This window comes from Vanessa cardui, chromosome 6, assembly GCF_905220365.1.
Source record: "Vanessa cardui chromosome 6, ilVanCard2.1, whole genome shotgun sequence".
In the NCBI taxonomy this organism is placed as follows: Eukaryota; Metazoa; Arthropoda; class Insecta; order Lepidoptera; family Nymphalidae; genus Vanessa; species Vanessa cardui.
This window is the reverse complement of record NC_061128.1, coordinates 14,187,471-14,211,861: the sequence shown is the minus strand read 5'-3', so window position 1 is coordinate 14,211,861 and position 24,391 is coordinate 14,187,471. Positions and strand designations below refer to the sequence as shown.

Here is a 24,391-nt window from a genome sequence, read left to right as displayed (position 1 = left end):
TCATTTGTGAACAATACAAAATTTCATGTGTGCATGCCCTGTTACTAACTCGAATTGGGCCTTTAAGTATGTATATTCAGTTCATTGAGATAAATGTTTAAGTTCTAATATAAAGTCAAATATTCAATAAATTTTTAACAACACGAATGGACTTCAAGCAGGAACTCACCCTATTCCGACCGTTAACTAACACAAAGCTGTAGCATGACGGAAATTACAAATAATCTTTACATGCGCGCTATGAAAACAAAAACGTCTTATCTATAACGTTTGATGGACGTTTATTTAGCATAACAATGGGGCGCGATATAACGAAAATTTTCAATTAAATAAAACAAAACGTCGTGGCGTATTGTGCGGTGCGACAGTTCGCGGAGCGGAGCGTTGCGGACGTCCGCCGCCTGAATGCTATTCTCAAGCGCTGTCATGAAGGCCGGTCTCTACTAACAATACTTAGCTGAGAATAGTGTTGATATAACATTCTATAAATACAATTTCAACTTATTATTTATTTAACGAACCATTTTAATAACATGACGAGATGGCCCAGTGATTGTAACGCGTAGCTTTTAACCGATGATTACGAGTTCAAACCCAGGCAAGTATCACTGAATATTCATGTGCTTAATTTGTCTTGGGCATGTGTCTAATTTCATAGAAATTCTGCCAGTTGTGTATTCCACCAACTTGCATTGGAACAGCGTGATGTAATATGATCCAAATCTTCTCCAAAAAGGGAGAAGAGGCCTTAGCCCAGCAGTGGGAAATTTATAGGATATTGTTGTTGTTGTTTTTAAATAAAATGTCCAAAATGTTACAGAATATTTCAGCTATTTCTCTCGACAGTTTAAAGTTAATTGTTTGTTTTGGTTTTGGTGTATGAGAAAATAATTGGTTGTGTGAGATGTATGATATCTTAGCTTGTAACATGAAGGTTCAGCTTCAAAATGGCGTGAAGCTCGCTCGCGCCATTACGCTCGGAATGGCGGAGATTAGAGCGATATCATGCGAAGGTGGCGCCTAAGAATGTCTAACGAGAAATTAGATCACGTCGATAAATGCCAGTGGAACCTATACCGGTATTTACTGGAGGAAACGCTTCACGGATCAGATTATACTTTTTAAATAACGCTCTATCATAAATACCTGAAATTTTAGACATGCTCAATTCATTTACTAGAAACTTCATTGAAAATCATTATTGAGATAAATATCTACAAGTTAAGATATACAAACAAAAACTCAGTAACAAAAATTTAGTGTATAATCTGTACCGATTTGTATTTATTCATTTACAAATCAATAAATCAATGTAATTCTTTATGAGCTTACGACATACAACTATGTGACGCATATACTTTAAAAGTAGTAAATTTAATCATTATTATTTAAATCGAAAAATGTTGTTCCTTCGCTTAGACTATAATAATGAATCAAAATTATATGTTACAACTCTAGTAACAGCTAAATAGAAGTTTGGATGTTTTTGTAATCGTCCGTAAAGAATATTCCCCGTCGTACGCCCTTGCGTCTTTTATTTTTGTACTCTATAAGTATTACGCATTTCCAGAATGAGCACATGGCAGCAAGTCTCCTGTGTGCCATCAGGGCAGGGTGAATGTAACGATTAAAATTTCAAAGACCGTGAACACCGCAGTGGGTTGGGACCGAAATAGACCCTTTCGGTGAATTGTTGTCCTTTACGATATGCTTTTAAAACTACGCGTACATTGAGTTTTTGATTTTTTACTTTATACTGTTATCTTACAGTTGAATTACATAAAACAGTAATGTAACACACAGTTTGTGTTTAAGTACGTACGTGTGACGTATTATGCAGGAAACGAGGGGAGATACTCTCCGGGGTCTGTGTAGCGAGATTTGAATCGCACGTTTTACATTTATTTATTTGCTAGATAAAGATATTTGCATGAATCGAGTGGTATTACATTCGATGCCTTTACATTTTTAAAGGCGGTCTAGTTTGCCTTACGTTATTGCAGTAAATAAAACATGTTAGATATTATTTGTAAAAAAATATTTAACTTAATATTATTTACGTTGTGACGAATGCTTAAAGAACATGCATGCAATCCCTTATTTATTTACATTAACACCCCTCAAAATACTCTTCCGTCCTTGGGGTTCAAACTTGCTTCGTACAAATTTCATCAAAATATATTTTGTGGTTTAGGCGTGGAACAACAGACAAACAAACATAATTAGTTTTGCATAATAGTTACAATCGCTATCACAAATCACCATCGAAAATTTGACTCGTTTTTTTGAGTGAGTTTCGAATTGTTTTATCTGAAACTTTACATATGATAGAAGTCAAACCTATCAAAGATATTTATTATCATTATATACATTACAAATATATGTATAATTTGCGATACTTAAATTTGACCTTGAAATATCACTCCCAACGAAAAATGTAGTAATTAAATATCCTACTAAGTATCTTAAGCTCTTATGTAATTGTGGATGATACAAACAAATGGACAACTGTTAATTATAACTTTAATAACTATTCTATTTCTATTGCAGCGTTTGTAAGCCTATATGTGAGCTAACACACACACAGCTATAGGTATATCCAACACACGCTCATTAGTCGCAAGTGTTACAAGTTTAAACAGTCCAAAGATTATAACTTCGCAATGTGCAAAGTGGATCGTGCATAATTTATAATAGTTTTTCATTTTATATATACTAATATTACAAATGTGAATGTAACTCTGTCTGACTGTCGCTCTTTCACAATCAAATCAATGAACCGAGTTTGATGAAATTTGGTGTGTATCAAACTTGAACTCCAAAAAAGTATATAGGCTACTTTTTTGCCTAACGCTACTTACTTTAAATAAACATTTTTTCATTTTTTGATTCGATGTAGATTATCATTAGTTTTCTATGTTGTCTTGGGTCTGGGTGTTTGTGGTACCGTCGTTACTTCTGATTTTCCATAACACAAGTGCTTTAGATACTTACATGGGGTCAGAGTAATGTATGAGATGTTGTCTCATATTTATTATACTTATTTATTATTATATTTGTCTCATATTTTAATGATCGTTTTCATTAATATGTCCTGTGATTATATTGCATAAATATCTCTATACTATACTATTGTTCAAAAGACCTACTAATCCAACGTAGTTCGTATCGAAGGTTACGGAGTTAGGTATATTATCGAACAGTTAAAGTAGATTTACGTCGGTGCATATACCTATGTTGGCGGAGGCGGGCGCGAGCTGTGGCATTTCTATGCCCATAATATGGAATATTTTGAATTGTCATACGCGATAGACGAATTCAATTCACAGACGGAGCCTATACCATTTTATCAATTCACAGAGTTATATTTTACTACTGTGAATTATTTATTTATACTACTTACGAAAGAAATATTGTATCATTTTTCTTCAGATGAAGTATTTTGTAAATAATTTTTTGGAAAAAAAAATGCGTTGTAAGCCTATAGGTAATTCCTTTTGTCTTTGAAAAGTTTTTCTAAGGAGAGATATGCCATTACTACAAAAATGAAAACAAATGTCCTAATATATGAAACTAGTTGTCACTCGCGGTTTTGCTTGCGTTTTAGAGGGTTGATTGTCATATGTTAAGCAAAATAGTAACGTATGTCCTTCCCTGAACTTCAAATTTGCTGCATACCAATTTCATCAAATTCGGTTCAGCGGTTTGGTCGTGCAAGAGCGACAAACAGACAGACATACAGAGTTACTTTCACATTTATAATATGAATATAGATTTCACATATCTAGTTAAGCGGTTTTGTGTAACAAACACTTAAACTAGCAATCTGTATTGATAACATTATCAAGATATTAACATAAAGCGCTTACAAGCTAATTAAATTAGACGTTGCATTAAATTAGTTAAGTGAATCATGAGTAATTTGTTAAGCATCAGACCATCCGTGATCTGGAATGCACTGTACCGGAATCTATTAACAAGCCAAAGATTACAGCCACCAACAAACGTAGCATGTCTCGTCCTTTACTTTATTTTAAAATTTAAATCCTATTTACATTCACCCCAGTGGTGACGCTGAAAATGGGTCCTAACTAGTACTGATAACATTCCAACCCCGCGGGACTATTTCGGTGTCCCGTCGAACTGTTAAAATAGAATATCAGTGACCCAGAATATAAAATTCAATAACTAGCAACCGAGGGTTGCACTTAGCTACATATAGTACGACACAACTTAGATGTAGCATCGGCATAAATTCGAAAAACCGACCATATAATAAATATTTATTTCTTATGTGATTATGATCTTTACACAAACGTATTAAATGGTAATAGCATATTCCCTAATATATTTGTTAATTTGACACGTCGATGTACATGCACTTGCTTTCAAGGATTGAATCGATAGCGACGAATAGCGTCGAATGTTGCGATAGGGAGCTATTTCCATTGGTTGTGTAAATCGGCAGTTATCGATTTTATTGAATTTGCCGATGCTACATCTAAGTTGTGTCGTACTATACGTATTGCTAACGATATTTCGATGGGGGTAAGATAGCGAAACGAAGTGAACTTAACGTACGGAAGTTAAAACTATAAATGCGACTGCGATACGGATCCATTTTTGCTCTCGACTTACATTTTTAATCAGTGAAATGTTCATACGTTTTGTGGAATTTTAAATCTGAGAAAGAAAACAATTGCAAGTCATTTAGATTGTGGAACATATTTGGTCGTAGGGCTTTGTATACATCCAACTGGGTAGTCAACCACGAATCATCAACATATAGCATTTTTGTGTTCTGGTGTGAAGGGCGAGTGAGCCAGTGTATTTACAGGTACAAAAGATGTAACTTATATCAAAAAGTTGGTGGTGCATTGGTAGTGGTAGTCACTTACCATCAGAAGCCCCATTAGCCAGTTCTCCTATCATAAAAAAACGTTCCAAAATATTATCGTACGTCATTCGAAGTATAATTTACGCAACAATAAATAAGTATATGTACGTAAAAGGAAATTAAAAATAACTTCTGTACAAATCATGATCGCGTGGAATGGTTACAAAAACTCTGGCAACATTCATACTTGAAATATAATCTGTATACGTATGTATATGGAAATTAATATGAAGCTTCCGGTATATTTCTTAAAATCTGTTTTTCTTTTATTAAGATTATTTTCAACAATTTATATTGTACGTTAATTCTGGTTCCTTCAAAACAATAAAATCAAGTTTTCGAGCACAATATATGTCTTTTAAATCAATATAAGTTTGAGTATTATTTGCATCGTTAAAATATTTTGAAAATTAAAAATAACCCTTCTTACATTTAAGCTTAAAGTGAAATATTCTCAGAGATAGCAATAGTGTCCAAACAAACTTATTTGACACTTTTGTGACACAGAAAAGTATTAAGTGGGATTCTTGAGGTTTTATATAATGTTTTTCAAGAAATCGGTACAAGATTGAATAAACTTAGCACAATGAAAAAATAAATGCAAACTTGTTTTCAAAATCATGAAATTTTAAATTGATAACTTAAAAATACTTTTAGATACCTCAAGAATAATAATAATTTATTAAAAGATATCATCATGCTCAATATTCTTTAATCAAAGTATTTGGGGATTTAATTTTAGGTGCTTACTTAAATAACAAACACATCTAATACGACCTCAAATTGAGGCATTCCAGAGGTCCTATATATCGGTTAGTTGGCCGCCACGCTTCAACTATGGACCTCGTATATAATTAACGTATATTATAAATAATTTAAAAAAACTATACCGAATGTCTTAATGCCATAACGGCAATGATTAAAGACTAATCACTTGCACATATTACCTTATTGTACATAAATGTGTGTTCTAAGGTGCAGTCTGTATATCTCCAATCTAATCGTCCGATGGGACAGCAATCCACCCGGAAAGTTCGAGCTCAGCAGTCACTTTTCCAATGCTCGGGTGTGTATCATTACTAACTTTTCAACTTCGAGATTCGCCTGAGTCTTTCTGGACTGATATATCAAATAACTTATATAAACTAAACTTGGAATTTTAATGTAAGACTTAAATTTTCATCTATACGTTTATTATACATACGAAGTTAAATCTGTCTGTATCTTTGACTGTTACGGATTTGGGTCTAAATCAATTTAGTACAAAGCAAATTTGAACTCCATAAAAGGAAATAGTTTTTACACCTAAGACCTATGAGCAAAACAAGGGCAATAATAATTTTGACACTCAATAAATAACCAAATAACTTTTCCTCATATACTTACTTAGTATATTATTTATCCTATAAACCTGATACTATAACTATGCCAAATCATAAACTTAAATCGTATTTTAAATAAACACATTGTTCAACACAATATTAAAAATGTGACGACCTCTGCGGTCGAGTAGTGTGTACAGCGGTTTTCATGGGTACACCACTCTGAAGTCCCGGGTTCGATTCCCGACCGAGACCGATGTTGAAGGTTTATTAGTTACCTATGTCGTCTTGGGTCTGGGTGTTTGTGGTACCTTCGTTACTTCTGATTTTCCATAACACAAATGCTTTAGCTACTTACATTGGGATTAGAGTAATGTATGTGATGTTGTATAATATTTATTTATTAATATTTATTAAAAGCAGATGATAAAAAATATGACATTAGAACCGGTTGACTTGTAGGCTGAATATAAAATAATATATAATTTGTGTTTGATTCGTATTACTTTGTATTGAAAAATAGTAATTGTTTCTTGACCGTTCTTTTCGATACAATTCTTTGAAATGACAACTCAACTTAAGTTAAGACGTATTACGTCAACTTTAATAAAGGATATTTTGACATATTTTGACTAAAAAAAGTTTTTTAGTTACGCTCCGTTTTAAAAGTAATAAGCTATTACTAATACGGTGTAGCTATTCATTCCCCGATAAAGAAACATGCTAACGTAACCGGCGTGTGTGTATGTATATGTTACATGTATGTAGCGTGTGTCGATAGCGTGTAGTCATAGTAATCTTAATTACGCTGCCGATAGAGCTTTGACTATATTCTGCTATGTTGTATCAATACAACGTCTTCTAAGCTATTTTAATGAAAATATCATGTAATTTTATGCAATATGCGTTGTAATGATAAACATGCAGCTTCTTTCTCTTCTACTCATTTTTCATTTTGTTGTTTTTTTCTCACTATTATTGTTGTAGCAAGCAATAGTAATTACTTAATAGTTTCATTGTATGGAGTGTTTGCTTTTAAATTATTTTACATAGTCAATGTATGTATATCACTTATATGCATATTTATGTTAGAATGACAAATGTATAAAACTGCTAGCAAACTAAATAAATAAATATGTTAGTATGAAAAAAAAATACACTATAAAGTTACGCAAACCAATAATAGTATGTCCTAATTGATCTACTATTTGATATAATGTATATCCAATCTGTCCCTTAAAAGAGCAATTTAATCTACCTGTCTCCCTCTATACTCAATAGTAAGTCAGTGGATATGTATATCCACTGACTTACTATTGAGTATGTAGTATACGTGACAAAACTATTCCCAATATAATATACGAAAATTCAATGATGCATAGATTTGAACCGGTTAAAATCCGTAACTTTTATCCACTAAACCATCTGAGTCAGATATTATAATACGGCATTAATATCCGACTAAATACGAGATAACGCATTCAATAAGTCAAACATTCAAATACAGTACGTACTGACAAACGATACTTACAAATGGAGATTGTAATCGCACGCGCCAAGGTTGCAGATAAGACTCTAAATGCTTAAAATTCAAGATGAATCGTTATTTGTGTGCCATTGACCTTGAAACACACATTCAAACAAGTTATCGAAAAAAATGTTAATTTTTATTATATAATTTTAGAGATTTTCGAATTTCGAATATTTTTTTTTTTTTACATAGGAACAACGTACCAAGTCGCAACCTATTCTGCCAAAGAACAATATGTTTAAATTTGTACTCAACGTCAACACCTAAGACCAAACACCAGTGAAGCCGCAGGCTGAAACTATAGTATAATATGAAAAAAATGCACTATTCAAAAGAAAACCCAAGATGCTACGATCGACTGAAAAGTCAATATCGTGAGGATGCCTCGGTTTATGAGGCCAGGTCACATTCAACCTACAAATCGATATATCGATTAAATACAATTATTTTGAATTGTATAATTTACTAGCCTAGCTAGCCTAACCCTCCCCGGCGTCACACGGGTGCAATATTGATACTAAACATACATTCATAACTTCTAAAATTATCAGTATTTCTTTACTATATTGTCCATGTAATGCATGAAACAAGTACACAAAAAGCGCATCAAAATCCGTTGCGTAATTTTAAGAATAGCATACATAGGGACAGACAGCGGCAAAAGACTTTGTTTTATACTATGCAATGATATATTCATTATATCATGAATTCATGACCTAAGTCATGACAGACATCAAACGAAATAATAGGACTATCACGACAATACTAATGACAGCATTAAAATACGGAAAAAACATTAAGCAATTGTTTGAATCGCGGTAGTGCATGATATTCAAAATTGAATTACAGTCAGACAGGCGGATTTGTAACTCATAATCATTGCATAGTATAAAACAAAGTCGCTTACCGCTGTCTGTCCCTATGTATGCTTATATCTTTAAAATTACGCAACAGATTTTGATGAGGTTTTTTTATTAGATAGAGTGATTCAAGAGGAATACATTAAAGAAACAATAAAAATTCTGTAGTATATATAGGATCAGTATTGCATCCGGGCAAAGCCGGGTCGGTTTGCTAGTCATTAATATTTATTTCTTATACATTTCTTTTTGTATCCACTTTTAACCAGTTCATACTAGTTATTCGGATCCACAGTAACTAGTTTAAACTAGTTATTTCGAATATAATGATGGCTAAATAGTTGGTTGTCATAGTCCGTTCCCTCGTTATACGCTCAATCAGAGAGACAACAGCTGTTAACATTTTTCGAACGCAAACCGGAGTTTATTTTTAGGTTAGCTTTGTTTGTTTACGTATTAATTCGGGTACACGTGGTCGGGACAAACGAACGTTTAAATTTATTCTAACATTTTAGTCGGTTTTTTACATCGACTTCGAAGTTGAAAATACATTTACATACCAACCAATATTAAAATATTAAACATCTCTAAGTCTGTATCCATAATCTACTGAGTGTCTTGTTTTCATATAAATTATTATATAAACCGATGATCGTGAGTTCAAATCCAGGCAAGCACCACTATATATATGTGCTTAATTTGTCTTTATAATTTATCTCGTGCTCGGAGGTGAAGGAAAACATCGTGAGGAAACCTGCATGTGTCTAATTTCATCGAAATTCTGCCACATGTGCATTCCACCAACCCGCATTGGAACAGCGAGGTGGAATTTGTTCCAAACCCTCTCTTTAACGGAAGAGGAGGCCTTTCTCAGCAGTGGGAAATTTACGGGCTGTTACTTACTTACTTACGTAATTTTAATTGTAATAATACCAATAACTTTCTTGGTAGTAGGAGAGTTGAGCAAAAGGCTCAAGCCCGTCTGGTATGTACCACCCACTTATAAAATATTCTACCGCCAAAAAGCAGAACAAATTGTTGTGTTCTTGTTTGAAGGATGATTGAGGCAGTTTAACTATAGAGAAATAGGACATAAAATAATGTTTTCAATGTTGGTGGTCCAATAGCAATGTAAGGAATGGTGTTATTGGTTAATTCAGATGGCTCATATGCTAGTCTACCTACCTAAATGATAAGTAAATTCCAAGTTGGATAGGTTTACCATTATAAACGGGGTAAATTGAAAGATTTGAACAATTGTTTAATCTCAGCACCTAAGCATCATATGATATTCTTATTAAAAATATTACACTTTTATATTTAATATTGTCTGCGATAAACTCATAAACTACCGAACGAAATGATTCATATGGAATTGGTTGATTTATAGCGATAATTGTTGAAAGCGTCTTAAAAAATATGCCGTTCGGGAATTTTGCCTGCGTCGCGTAAACCAATAGCCCTATAAATATAAGTAGTAACATATAACTATCACGATATCGACTTTATATGTAGACTCATTCAACCCATGGGACTAGTCACCAGTTCCTAATAATAAATATTACATATACGATTCTGGAATTCGCAATGCTGTGTATAACTTGGCTCGTGACCTAGGACTTCGCAATTTATAATCATAATATCGTTCAAAAATAAATCGAAGAAGGTAAATAATTGCAGCAGGATATGACGAATGATTTATTGTAATATTATACGTAGAGTAAAATTTTAACCGGTTCGACGCGTCCACACTTCACCTGCGCTTCGCATCGAGGCGAAGGCCACGTGCGTCCGAAAGAACGCGAACGAGTCCGAACTCAAAACGTGAAAATGTCAATGTAAATATTGTATTCCCGCCACGCCGGCCATCTTGGATTTCGGTTTAACCGGTTTGGGATGAGACGCTAGTAGCATCGGAATGTCTCTTTTATTGGATTTCTTTTAGCCGTCACAGCTGTATGACGGATCGTCCGAAACAGTAATTCTTGTAAAGCTTTTGTATTTGAGGTTATTATTTGTTAATAAAATGATACGTATGAAAAGATTTCTATGGACTACTAAGAATAAATGATAACCGGAATCCTCTTGATACCATACTCATTTATTCATCATATTCTTGCTAGTTGTTGCTAGGAGTTGTCCGTCAGGTATATTTAATTCTTCCAGGAAGATCACGCTTGCTTCAAACCAAATTTAATCACATTCGGTTCAGTGGTTATGGCCGTAAACGATCAACAGAAAGACAGTCGGATTTTCTTTAATAAAGCGAAACAAATGGTAAAAAAATATTTACTATTTTAATAAATGTCCATTTAAATTACGAAAAGTAAAGAAATTACAACATAAAAACTAGTCGACTAAGCTTAACCGCGGACTAACAAAAATGAAATCATCATTACGAGCTTCCTAGAAAATGGAATATATTTTCCGGAAATAAACCTCAGCGATAAAATAAAAAGAAGCGAGTAAATGGTACTGTGAGACTTTATAAAACCATAATTATGTACACTAAATAACCTAACCTAGAATTAAAGCAATAGAATTAGTGCAAATTGCGAAATTGTAAATACATATTGTCTGTATGAAAAAATCGAGACCAGACTAAGGTAACACTGCATACAGCCAATTTAATGTTACCATATACAAAAATTTACCATGGAAACTTAAACTGTCAACAATATTAACATTGTAATAAGTAAGTTAGTAATAAAATTTAACACCTAATCAGTAGTTCAGCTCATTGTACACCGTTTTTACTAATGTCCGTTCGCCTTAATATGAGTTTGCTTTTAGTATATAACAATAAAGTCTTGCAAATTACAATAGCAAGGGACTATTCCAACAACACGTAATTTAATACTTAATCCCCTTCCGCTCCTGAACCAGAACAAAGCCAGCAATTAAGGTTCATAATCGCCGACACCCCTATAATTAATACTACAGAAATTAAAACTCCTGCAATAAGCGTACCGTACGGGCTGCACAAAAAAAATACACAATCCAAGCGTTGCGCTGTACCGAACATTAATTAAGACGAAAACGATAGCATCGTAAGGTCTCAAGATAAAATGAAAGAATTGATCCTTATGCTCTTCGAGCAAAAGTCGATTTCAAACAAAACAATCGAACAGTTTGCTCGGAACACATTGCGGTTTAAAAAAAGAACGGCATTAGTGCCGACAGATTTTCAATTGGACTACAATCTTTTATTGTCTATATTGTGGGAACAGGATGTGTAGGTTTAGAAAACAGTGGAGACAAGTGCCGTAGTACAGATATAGTTCGTTATGGCTACGGCTAAAACAGCGAACGAGTTGCTAACGAGGGGAAAAGTGCCTATTTCCGAGCCGTAATGACCGTCGTGACAGCCTCCGTCACCCGGTCAAACGCAGGGCGGGCAGGTTTGGATGATAGTTACGCGGGCGGCCGACTGTAATAGCGAACTGTATTTTCAGGCGAACAGCAATGAATGCTTTAAATATTGTTTTGACTTATCTAACTAATCTAAAACACCGGTATGTTTAAATAGTTAAGACTTTATATTAACATTTAATTAGCATTCTATAAATTAGAAGGGAACTCATTTTAACTATTAGCAAATACATATTTTTATTAACCATAAAATATTTGCATCTACGATGCATAATCGAGATGGTTCAGTGGTTAGTTCTAACCACTGAACCATCTCGATTATGCAACGTAAAACTACTGTATACTTATATTTTATGCTTAGGTAAGCAGGTGGTAAATAGACCACCAGGTTACCACATAAGATAATAGTAACCAATAACCATTCTATACATCACTCCAATGCGCCACTAACCCTAGGAGCTAGTGTGATTTTCCCTTATGCCTATATAACAATAATAAGTACAATTATGTGCAGTTGCACAAAGCCGTAAGCAAATTAATTGCTTCCAATTTTGATATGATAACTGTGAAATTTCAGCCTTTTTGTCCTCTATTCAAATGATTTAGTTTATTAATAATGTACTGAATTACTTTATATACGATAAACTTTTTATTTTTTGCTAAGAGTATGTAGCGAGATCGAATTTCCCTAAGCCGTCTTAATATTTCGATTTTGCTTTTAAAAACAAACAAAATCAAAATTGCAATTAAACTGGCCTTCGAAGCTTTAAAAACGATAGTATTGGTTTGGTCCCCTGTCAGCGTCCCGAGATTTATTTAAAAAGTTCCGCATAGTCAGACGTGGATGTGTTTTATTTTGAGAAACGACGATCTCATCGATAGCGATTGGTCGGAACGGTTTTTTATCAATTAAAATTATTACTTAAACAACATCGATATATACGAGTACGTTTTAAAGTATTCGATTATACGAATATTAAAATGTATATCTGCTTGAAACTTTTGCTCTCTCATTTATACATCGATCAATTATGTTAAACTTTGTTACAAGATGAAACTTAAAATTATGTCTTATTTAATAATGTAAAGTGTAAGTGTAAACTTAAGCCGATTTCAATTGCAGTGATTATTGGACGATAGTTGAACATAGAGAATCGATTATGATCTCATTTTGAAGAGTTAACGTATATGTAGAGAAAAATAAAGTGGATTCTTTATTGCAATTTATGAAATTTTTGTGATTTAAAAAAGATTTCATATTAGAAGGAAAAAAAGTTACTGGCCGTTTAGAAATTGGTAATAGAAAAATGTTATCGACAAACTTCAATTATTTTGAACAAACGCAAAGTTTCACGGCAAACCACTAGTATATATTAAACACAGACATGACAACGTCCGCCATATTTTCCAGTCTCGTCTGAAAAATAATTAAAAACATGTTTACATTAATAGTTGTATTATGTATATAAGAACTAGCTACTCGACTCGACTTCAAACGGTCTACCCGTGTATATAAGATTATTTATATATAAATATGGGAGTATTTTTGTCTCTTCCAACCTTAAGGGAGCAAAACCCAAACAAGCAATATTTGACAATAAATTGACGCGATATCATTGGTCGAGAGGATGAATAATCGATGATCTTCATTAAGACTTTGCGAATAAAAGCCTTTCTGAACGAAACCCTCTATTGAAGTTGAGGATATGAGTAGTTAAGTGAAATATTTTGTATTATAAATAAAAGGTATATTAATCAAAAACTTTTAGTAGTGCGAGATGTAGCTGAGTTTATATAAAAGGTTTTTAAAACAAAACGTAACGTAACTTCAGACACAAGGGATATAGCATCTTAGTTCCCAAGGTTGGTGGCGCATTAGCGATGTAAGGAATGGTTAATATTTCTAACAGCGCCAATGTCTATAAGCGGTGGTGACCACTTACCATCAGATGGTCCATCAGATGGTCATCATGCTTGTCCGCAATCCTATAGCATAAAAAGAAATAGTAATGATTTGTACTGATATACCGCCAAATTCATTTGGGATTTTGTAGTTTTAATCCGTATTATTTATCCATAGAAAGTTTTTTATTTATATTTTTGAGCTATATTAATATAACAAGCTTATCCGCTCGTACCAATTGAAGTTACTTCTAGAAACTCGTACTCCACGCAGGCTCGGTTAAAGAGGCACTATCCAGAAAGTAGTGTAAACTAGCGGACGAAAATTATAACTTTTCCATTTTTAAAATTTTTAAGGGTCTACATTTTTTTTATACAGCGAAAATTTCATACAATAAAAAGGATCCATGTATTTTATTTATTCTTTACTTTGCAATAAAACCTACCAGTATTTTTTTATTACACACTTCGGAAAAAAAACGGTTCCAACAGAAAAAAAGAATCGATTACAATAATGTCACTTAAACCGTTCCGAAAAGTTTTCCTTGTAACATAAAAAGTAATTTGCAAACATTTTTATGCACTTTCCTACTCGAAATCGTGCTAATAAAAGTTCCTTCGTTCCTTCAGAGTTCTGACCGATTAACTATTGAACCGATGTTCGCTGATATCTCCCTAACTTTCTTGGAATGTTACGAGGATCCGAGGCCCTTGACCCGTAACTTTCTCAAACTACAAAACCGGCGGCAATAAATTTGTTTTAACTTTTCAAGTTTCATTTACTATGCAAAGTACACTATTACGTACACTCACTTACGCAAACGATATTAAATACACGTTTCGTGTATGTTATTTATTAAATGCTTGTTTATAATAAGAGGCGAGCTGGCCCAGTGGTTAAAACGCGTGCATCTTAACCGATGATAGCGGGTTCAAATTCAGTTGCCTGGGTTTGGCACCACTGAATATTCTTGTGCTTAATTTGTGTTTGTAACTCATCTCGTTATCGGTGGTGTAGGAAAACATGGTGAGAAAACCAGCATGTATCAAATTTCATAGAAATACTACCATGTGTATTCCACCAACCCGCATTGACAGCGTGGTGGAATATGTTCCAAACCTTCTCCTCAAAGGGGAGAGGAGGCCTTAGCCCATCAGTGGGATTTTTACAGGCTGTTGTTGTTGTATAATAATAATTCGTAATAAAAAGTGTTTTAGTGCATAGAGAGTTTGTTTAGCAAATAACTATTTACATTTAAGCTTCCTGGAAGTAATATTTTAATGGTTATATGAGGAAAATCAAATTTGAGTTATTGTTTATTGTTCTTTCTCCCATATACTCTTCGTATATTTTCCATCCGCCAAACAGGAATACTATGTATTGTGTTCCGGTTTGAAGGGCGGGAGAGCTAATGTAATTGCAGGGACAAGGGACATAACATCTTAGTTCCTTAAGTTGATTCCGCATTGGTGATAGTCTAAGGGCGCTTACTATTAAGTGACCAGGAGCAAATCTTCATAACTAACATATAATATAAAATAAAATAAATATTTTTTCTCAGCCTTGTAAACAAGAACCAAAAAAAATGTAAATATTAAGTACATAGATGTCATTTTTTTATTACTACAAGTTTCCCGTTTTAAATACTTGTAGTAAGTAATAAAAAAATTAAATATTAAAATGTTTTATGGTTCAACAAACATACTACGATCAATGTCACTAACTGATTTAATATAGATACTTAAAAATATCAACGTTGTGCTTTAAGAACTTGCGTCGAACATCATTCGTCGAATATTGAAAACTGACGGTGATACGCAGTTTTGTTGCATGTAGTCACTGTCACATATCACTTTATGATTTCACGATTATGTGGAGAGAATCGAGTTCGAGACTCACTTATAAATTTATAAGTACGTTATGGGACTATCTTACTTTCATACCAAAAAATTAATAAATTTTATATTAGATATGCTCTTGGCGTTTAAGAGTTCTACTGTCTGGAACAAATTCTGGATACATCGTCATAAAAGAACGTACTCTTTGATTTGATTAGGATTGAATCATCAAGTAATTATTTTATTAGGAGGAAGTGTTCTTAATTCGATTTACAAGATTTACAAGAACAAACAAACAGTGCTAGTCAAAAAAGCTTATAATAAGTAATCTGTACGATTATAGATGCGGAAGTAACTTTGTCTATCTGTCTGTTTCTCTTTCAGAACCATACCACTGAGCCGAATTTGGTGATGTTTTGTATGAAGCAAGGGTTAACTATAAAGAAGGACAGAAGCTATTTTTTTATGACGGCGCCTTTACTGCGAACGAATCCACAAACATTACAAATATACTAATCGACAGCGATATTCTAAAAACCAACAATTTGCTATCTTAAAATTGACATGAAAAAACGTGTTCAATCCTTGACCTGTTCTCAAAGTAAATATATTGGTTTTATCTCTTATCTGCAGATTAGCCCGAATATTCGATGAATGAAGAGTTGATTTTTTGTGACTGAACCATAAACGGCGCCTTATGTACGGAAACCCGCTATAATCGTGAAGGAAGGACCCTTCTTTGAGGTGAGCACTTTTATATGCCTATCAAACCTTACGAGTTCAATAAAACACGATTGTTTTCCATTAACATAGACGTCTGAAGGCGGAAACTAACTTTTTTTTAAAATATTTATTCTCTCTGCACTCGTAGAATATTGAAATGTTATTTAGAAAACGTGATAGTACTAAAATGTTCAGCTTAACTTATGTGGATGTTTTCGGGATTTAAGTTAGTAATGATCTTTATTGAATTTAGAAGACTTGCACTCAAATCTACTACCAATGAAATAAGCTTGGAAATTAATCATTTTTTATCCGTCTCTAGACACATAAACTTTCTCTGTCTAATCTATGTATCTCGATGCAAAACTCTTATTGATCTGAAGTATCACCGCTTTTAAAAGACAAACATGAATGTTCTCACATGTAATATTAACAATTATAACACTTACACACTAAATTAAATAATTTAAAAAAAAAAACATATATTTAATTGAAACGTTATATTATCAAAATTTAAACTAATCATTTACAAGTTCAATAAATTTATAATTCAGGATTAGGTCACACTAATAAAATTCATCTTCAAAAAAGAACCACTTACAATACTTAAAATACAATACAAAATTACTCTTCAATTACGTTTTATTTAAACATAATATATAATTTGATAGTTCGTATACTTTACAATTAAAAACATACAACTATATCTAGCTCTTTTCACTCACTCTCTTTCTAAAAAAGTCTTGGTCTATTCAGTGAATGAAATTACTTCAAATATCAAGAATCATACTGTGAATTTTCTTCTACTACTCCTACTAGGAAAATTGCTGCATGAAGTTTATCCTTTACCGCCATTAAATTGAATTTTATATACACTTCACTACAATTTATTTTTTAGGAATTCGTGCAAGTTATCTAGTTAGATTCCAAGCGTTGATAAACTCTACCACGAAACTATGCTTACTGCTTTCGTATTCCAGATTGAAGCATCAATCAAAAAAGCCAAAGTAACTTCAGGCACATTTGCCATTACATCTCATACCCCTAGAATTTTGGCGCATCAGTGATACGAGGAATTATTTATATTTCTTACGTGCTACTACCTATGAGGTGGTATCCGCCTAACTATATTTATCATAAAAAATACATAGGTCATGATAATTTCGTATTATATAATTACAACAGCCACGTTACGAGGTTGTATTGATATATTATATCTTAATATAAGACTGGTAATGCTGAGGGTATTTCAATAAAAAATCGCCATAATATTTATTTATTTAATATTACGGAAAATATTCGTTTCAAAGGGAACCATTATAAATATTCTATTCGTATCTCAACTTAACAGCTAGATTATTTGAAATGGAAGAAAAAAAAAATATTACGAAAACGTGTTATCACAACGCAAATAAAAATACAAACGAAACGCAAATAGCACTTCAGAATTATTCAAAAGTTTTCCATAATCGTTTTTACATATTCATCGAGATGTCAGTGCGTTTGAGACGAGACGTCTGTACGAATTTGAATAACAAATAGCTGCCATCTGCATGTGCCTAACTGAGATTTCAACGGTATCAACAATTCATTAAAGTAACAGACAGTAAGTGGCCCACTGTTGGGGAGATGGTATGAACGAGGTTTTAGAGCTTGTTTCACTCAGAGTGCGTTAGGTGATATCTGGATTTTTTCATTCTTATCTGACTAGAGATTCTTAACTGATTAGAGATGAATTAAACAAAAATAAATAGTAAAACTCATTGGTCAGATTTGAACACACAATACTCCACTAAGATTCTCATATTCGATCCACTGAGTTATCTCGATAGATTATTAATAATTATATAAAAATAATACAAAGCTAAGAAGTTGAAAATCACGTTTATAAGGTAAAACCTCTTCGGGTACGATGTGAGTAAAATTTCATAGTCGAATTGTAGTACGACGTTTCTATATATAACGTGGCATGGAAAGGTTTCCGTACGATCACGTGTTCTGATATAATATTTATTTTTTCAAATTATTAAACTCACAAGCATAAAGACGTAAGTATGATACATGCATTCATAGCTGCATTTTGTGCATATAAAATCTCTATAATACGTTTTGTATTTTAAAACATTTCCAACAATTAACAGACATACAACCTTTACAGATACATATAATACTTCCTGACAGCAAATTGTAATACATTAAAAAATACTGATAAAAGTACAATCATATTTATATATATTATTAAACAAAATAAAGTCAATTAATTTATTCTTTAAAACTTATAAATAGTTGTATTGTCATGTCATGAAAATCAAGATTTTAAAAGTACCGAGTTAAATAAACAATGATTCAATTACGATTTTTAGTACCACATTTTGAAATACAATATTGAGTCTAGACAAACAAAGCGAGGTCATCGGTCTGCATCGATAAATTCCGCCTTTACGTCACCGGTCGTGGTGGTCAGACGAACGCAAGGCGAATAACAATGATTGATGACCGGCCAGGACAATTATTAAATTTTCCACACGCACACTCACATACGAAACGAATTTGAAAAGCTCGTCTGATATTTTTCTAAATATTCACATCGGTTTATTAAAATTTAAACTTAAGAGATATATTTGACGACCTCCGTGGTCGAGTAGTGTGTACACCGGTTTTCTTGGTACGCCACTTTGAGGTCCTATGTCTTGTTCCTTTGTTGTTCAAGTTTGCTTCATACCAAATTACATCGAATCCGAGTTTTGGTCGTGACAGACAGACAGACAAACAAAGTTACATTCACATTTATAGTATTAGTACAGATTAACGTATGGACGGAATGCGTGTTTAATATTTTTTCTTATTCTTTCTCAGATTGTCACAATACATATTAAAAGTATTTACTCTGTAACAAATTACAAATCAATCAGACAAATGGTTCAGTTCAAACGTCATAATTACATTCATTATAATCATAACATAGTATAAAACAAACTCGCTAAACGCTGTCTGTCCCTATGTATGCTAAGATCTTTAAAATTAAGCATCGGATTTTGATGTGGTTTTAAATAGATAGAGTGATTCGAGAGGAAGGTTTTTGTATATAATACATGGACAACATAGTAAAGAAATAAGAAAACTTAAGCATAGCATCCGTGCAAAGCCGGGGCGAGTCGCTAGTTTGATATATTAAAATCCCAACATTCTATTTAAAATCATTGTCGTTTGTAAAATGACATCCAATTCATAATTATCATGTTCACTATTATCTAAAGCATAATGTTATTTCATAATTATCTTGATTAATATTAATTTTTTAAAACATTAATATCGTGTATAATTCTTATTAAAATGCTTTCATTGTAATATTTTTGAACAAACAAACTTCACAAAACACATATCTTTAGCAGACAATTATGGAAAAATTCCAGCTTAAAATATTTCAGGGAGCCTGCGCCGAGCAATCCTCAAGGCACCAATTCATTTCCAGGTTACTGAAGTACTAAGTCATAATAGAACCGCAGGAAAAATACGGCTCGAATAATAAAGATATTAGCTCCCATTTTTGTGAAAACGTTTCTTATTATGGAAATAATTCGAAATATTTCTTTACGGTTGAAACGTTGATAGCCCTTGGGCTATTTACGAAATAACAATCACTTATATATTATAAAAGTACATTGCTTAGTAAATTTTTCTAGTGGTTTTGACGGCACGAGCTATGTCGCAAAAGGACGTTACTGTCATTTGCAACATTACGGCTGAGATGAGACGGTAAATTGCTCATTTATTTACAGCGGAATAAAAATACCGCCAGCATTATATAAGTTACAAATGTCTGTCTGTACGAGTCCAGTAATATAGAGTATCTGGTAATAAAAACTATAGCTGATTCAAATCCGTGTAAGTTTATTTTTTATTTATACTTCGTCGCATTATCGTCGGTAAAGATAAATGTGAGGAAACCTGCACATATGCTTTGCTGCTATATATGTATATTGATCTACATATACAGTGGAGCAGAGTTGTTTAATAAGCTAGGTATTTGATAAGATCTGAGACATACATATATGGGCTGGAAATGTTTGTATTATAAAGACATTAATGAGATATACCTACAAAGCTATCTAATATTATATAGTATATAAGAGATATTTTTATGTACCTGCAAATACTACTAAGAGTATATACATTATAACTAATATTAGAAAATTATATGCGTTTCGGATATTTTTTTTATATATTAATATAAACACTAAAATCTGCGCTTCTCACTTCCATCCGCTTTAAATATAGACTTGACATGACAAGCGTGAATTACATGTTCTTGAAATAAACATACATAATATATACATATATTCTCGATATTGATATAATAGGAATGAGTTATCTCTACAAAATTTTTAAGAACTGTGGACTTCGGTTTTAAATGACATTTCGTAAAAATAGCTTGAAGTGTTTGCGATTTTTTTACCCATAACAAATAAATTTGAAAGGAGAAGTAATTATTTATGTTTAGAACATACCTATATATTGTTATTAGGTAGATATGTTAATAGATTTGAAGAATGTAAATATGCACGTACACTAAAGCTCAAAGATATACAAATATTTAAAATACTTATTTTTTGCAGTCGATGTTAGTCAACGAGAGACTTGTAAATAAGAACGTCGACTCCACTAACTAATGAGGTACTAACTTTAAATATTTTTTAAAGCTTATCATTTGACTAGCGACCCGCCTCACTTCGCACGTGTGCAATACTAATACTAAATATACTACATAATTCGTTTATTTAAGACATCACATTAGAACCTTACAAAAACCTTCCTCTCGAATCAATTTATCTATTAAATAAAACCGCATCAAAATCCGCGGTAAGCAAATTTGTTTTATACTAAGTATATAATGACTTATACCTACTTATGTTTTTATACAGAAATTATATTTAATTAACGATAGCTTACAATTCATATAAAATAAAAGTAATTAAAATAAATATATACAATTATAAATACTAACCAAAGTGGTAGTCATTAATTCGCGAATCATGCCTCGCGACGGTTCTATTTACTTCAAATATATTGCACTATAATGATGAATATTCTCAAAGAATTAATGCCTCTCTTCAGCGTTTTGCCGAAACCTTTGGCTGACATTAATTATAAAAATAGCGTATACAGCACGTTCATATTTATTCAATTATAAATTGACTGTGAGATAGATGTTGATGAGTGAAAAAATTAATATGACACATATTTTGGTCAAGCCCTAGTTGTTCGTAAAAAGTAATAAATCTTTTTTCGTGAGCGTCTTTTACGCGCCGGCGGTAAACAATCAGGACGGCAAAAGTTGGTCAACAAAAAACACGCTGTATTGCAATACAGGAGATTTTTTGTTAGGAAATATTTTTTTCTAATCAAATACCTAGGAAATTTAATTATGAACACAATGTATATACCTTATATAGTATTCGACAAAAAAAATCACAATTGCATAAATGATGTAAAAAAAATTTATGATATTAGGAACCGAATTCGACGTTGTTATCGGAGCTTGTCCAATATACTAGAAAACCGACGCAACAGATCCCCAAGAATATGTTCACGAGCTCCAAGTTACTAACACTCGCAATTCATTTTGTGAACTGAATATATTATAATGTGTCAATATATAATAGACCTTATACCGACTGCATATGCTCCATTTTGTAACACACCGAGCCTGTCGAAATACGACACAAAATTCCGCCATTTATTCACACCATTTTCAATTCTATAACAGTACATATGAGGAACAAAATTGTTTTTCTTTACTTTAGGAGTAGATATTTTTACAAATCCCGAATTGCTATCATGGAAGGCGTGCGATAAATATGTTCGCTGTATTGAAAGCTAACTCTATCATTATGGGTTTAAAAAAATATATTAATTTACGCAAAGACATTATGATTGTTAAGAAGTTTTTATTGTGCTATACTTTTAAATAATTATGTATCACTTAAATCGTATTTTGTTTTATTTATTATTTCATATTAGTATTATCTGTGATTACTTGTAATTTCTTACATTTTTCATAAATCGATGGTTCTTGGCCATCTTTACGGGTCTCTAAAATTATAAAAAATAATTAAAAGCATATATATTCAATATTTCTAAATACAAAGAACACTGAATTGAATAATACTCGACTAGGTTTTCTTTTAAATTACAAAAATTGAGATAATATAATTTGATATTGAAAATCAAACATTATAAAAGGTATTTTTTATTATGAGCTCTGATGGTACTTACCATACACATTCATCACAACTGATAGACATTGGCTTTGTAAATAATATTAACCATTCTTGGCGCCAATGCGCCACCAACCTTAAGGGCCAATATTTTCCCATATCCCTGAAGTTACTTACAATACATATTGCTATAGAATTTCGGACGAGTATAACTATCTAAATAGTCCATCAAGTAAAATGTACCGCCAATTTGTATTCGAACATAGAATTACAAATTAAAAGTTTAAAAATCATAAAAAAAAATCATAGCAATAAAGATAAAGAAACGCTGGTCACCAACGGTCAGCAACGTGTTTTATGTACAGCCATTACAGCAAAATTGATTTCAATTTTATGGTTTCTGCTCCCCTGAATCCAATCATTGTTATCGCTTGTGTATGCTATTAAAATATAATGAGACCAAGCGTTTTAGAATGTGACCCAAATATCTATCGATTTCGTTGAAGCAAGCAGCTCTTTTGTGACATGAAAGATCTTTTATTTTAAACCTGAATACTTGATTAAAATCTTGCCAGTCAAAGGTAAAATGTTAACTGAGAGCATCCGTTCAAAGCGCCAGATTTTATTATTCTATATTTAAACACGGAGCTCGTATAAAATAAAATATATTAGTAGTAAAACTAATTGAATCGTGAACGTATTGGCTATTAATTCAATTCGCCCGTACAAGTCTTTCTGCTCATTTCTTGAAAACAATAGGGCAATTTTATTTTAACAAATGGCGCAAATAAACATATAGGTACCCATAATTAAAGCGTATTTAAAAGTTAAACACGTTTACTACCGGCCAACCATGCCAAGTAAAAAGAAGTATTTGTAAATGCCTAATTTTTTAAAATATTTATTTATAATACTATCTGAAATCATCGAAGTTTCTTAAAGTACAGTATAATATTCTATAAAAATAAAATAAATAAATATTCAGATGATATATGTATTAATGTAATAGGTGTATATAAAATACACAGTGTTTACCATATATGGGCGATACTTGCATAAATCTTAACGAATCGCAAGCTGTGACCAAGCAACCTCTAAGGTTGAGTATATACATATGGTATATACTTATATAGTATATCACGACGCAATGACACGCAGGCTGACGCTTCCCAACACTTACTCATGGATCCTTGCCAGGCAACGCTGCGAATTCGCCATCCGGAATATACATATATTGGTTTTACTCACACTCAACCTTACTAAGTATTATTGAAAGGTTAATAAACCACAAACTATAGATAGTTTCATTGAAATTCTGCCACATGTGCATTCTACCAACCGACATTGGAACAGCATGGTGGAATATGTTCCAAGCCCTCTCCTCAATGGGAGAGGAGGCCATTAGCCCAGCAGTGGGAAATTTACAGGCTGTTTACTAATTTTACTTTACTTTTTTTACTTTACTAATTTTCTTTTATATTTGAGGCAATATAATCAAGCAGTTACTTTATTAATACCTAACTCAAAACACAATAACAATCTAATATTAATTGTATTCATTAATATAAATGTGACTAATTAACGTCGAATCTTGTGTATATTAATTCGATTTATTTAAAGTTAGTAGTTGTTATTGGCAAGACTTAGCAGCGCTGAACAATAAGTGATCCGTGAATCGTAAACTACTATATATTTCTAGTAATTAAATATTTGAAAGCCGCGACTGT

At 32.4% G+C, this 24,391-nt stretch overlaps 1 protein-coding gene across 6 annotated transcripts in view; it reads right to left on the bottom strand.

The window, feature by feature from the left end:
* LOC124530653 (polypyrimidine tract-binding protein 1) overlaps positions 1–24,391 on the bottom strand; it is a 506,488-nt gene that overhangs the window by 448,648 nt on the left and 33,449 nt on the right. The window lies entirely within an intron of this gene.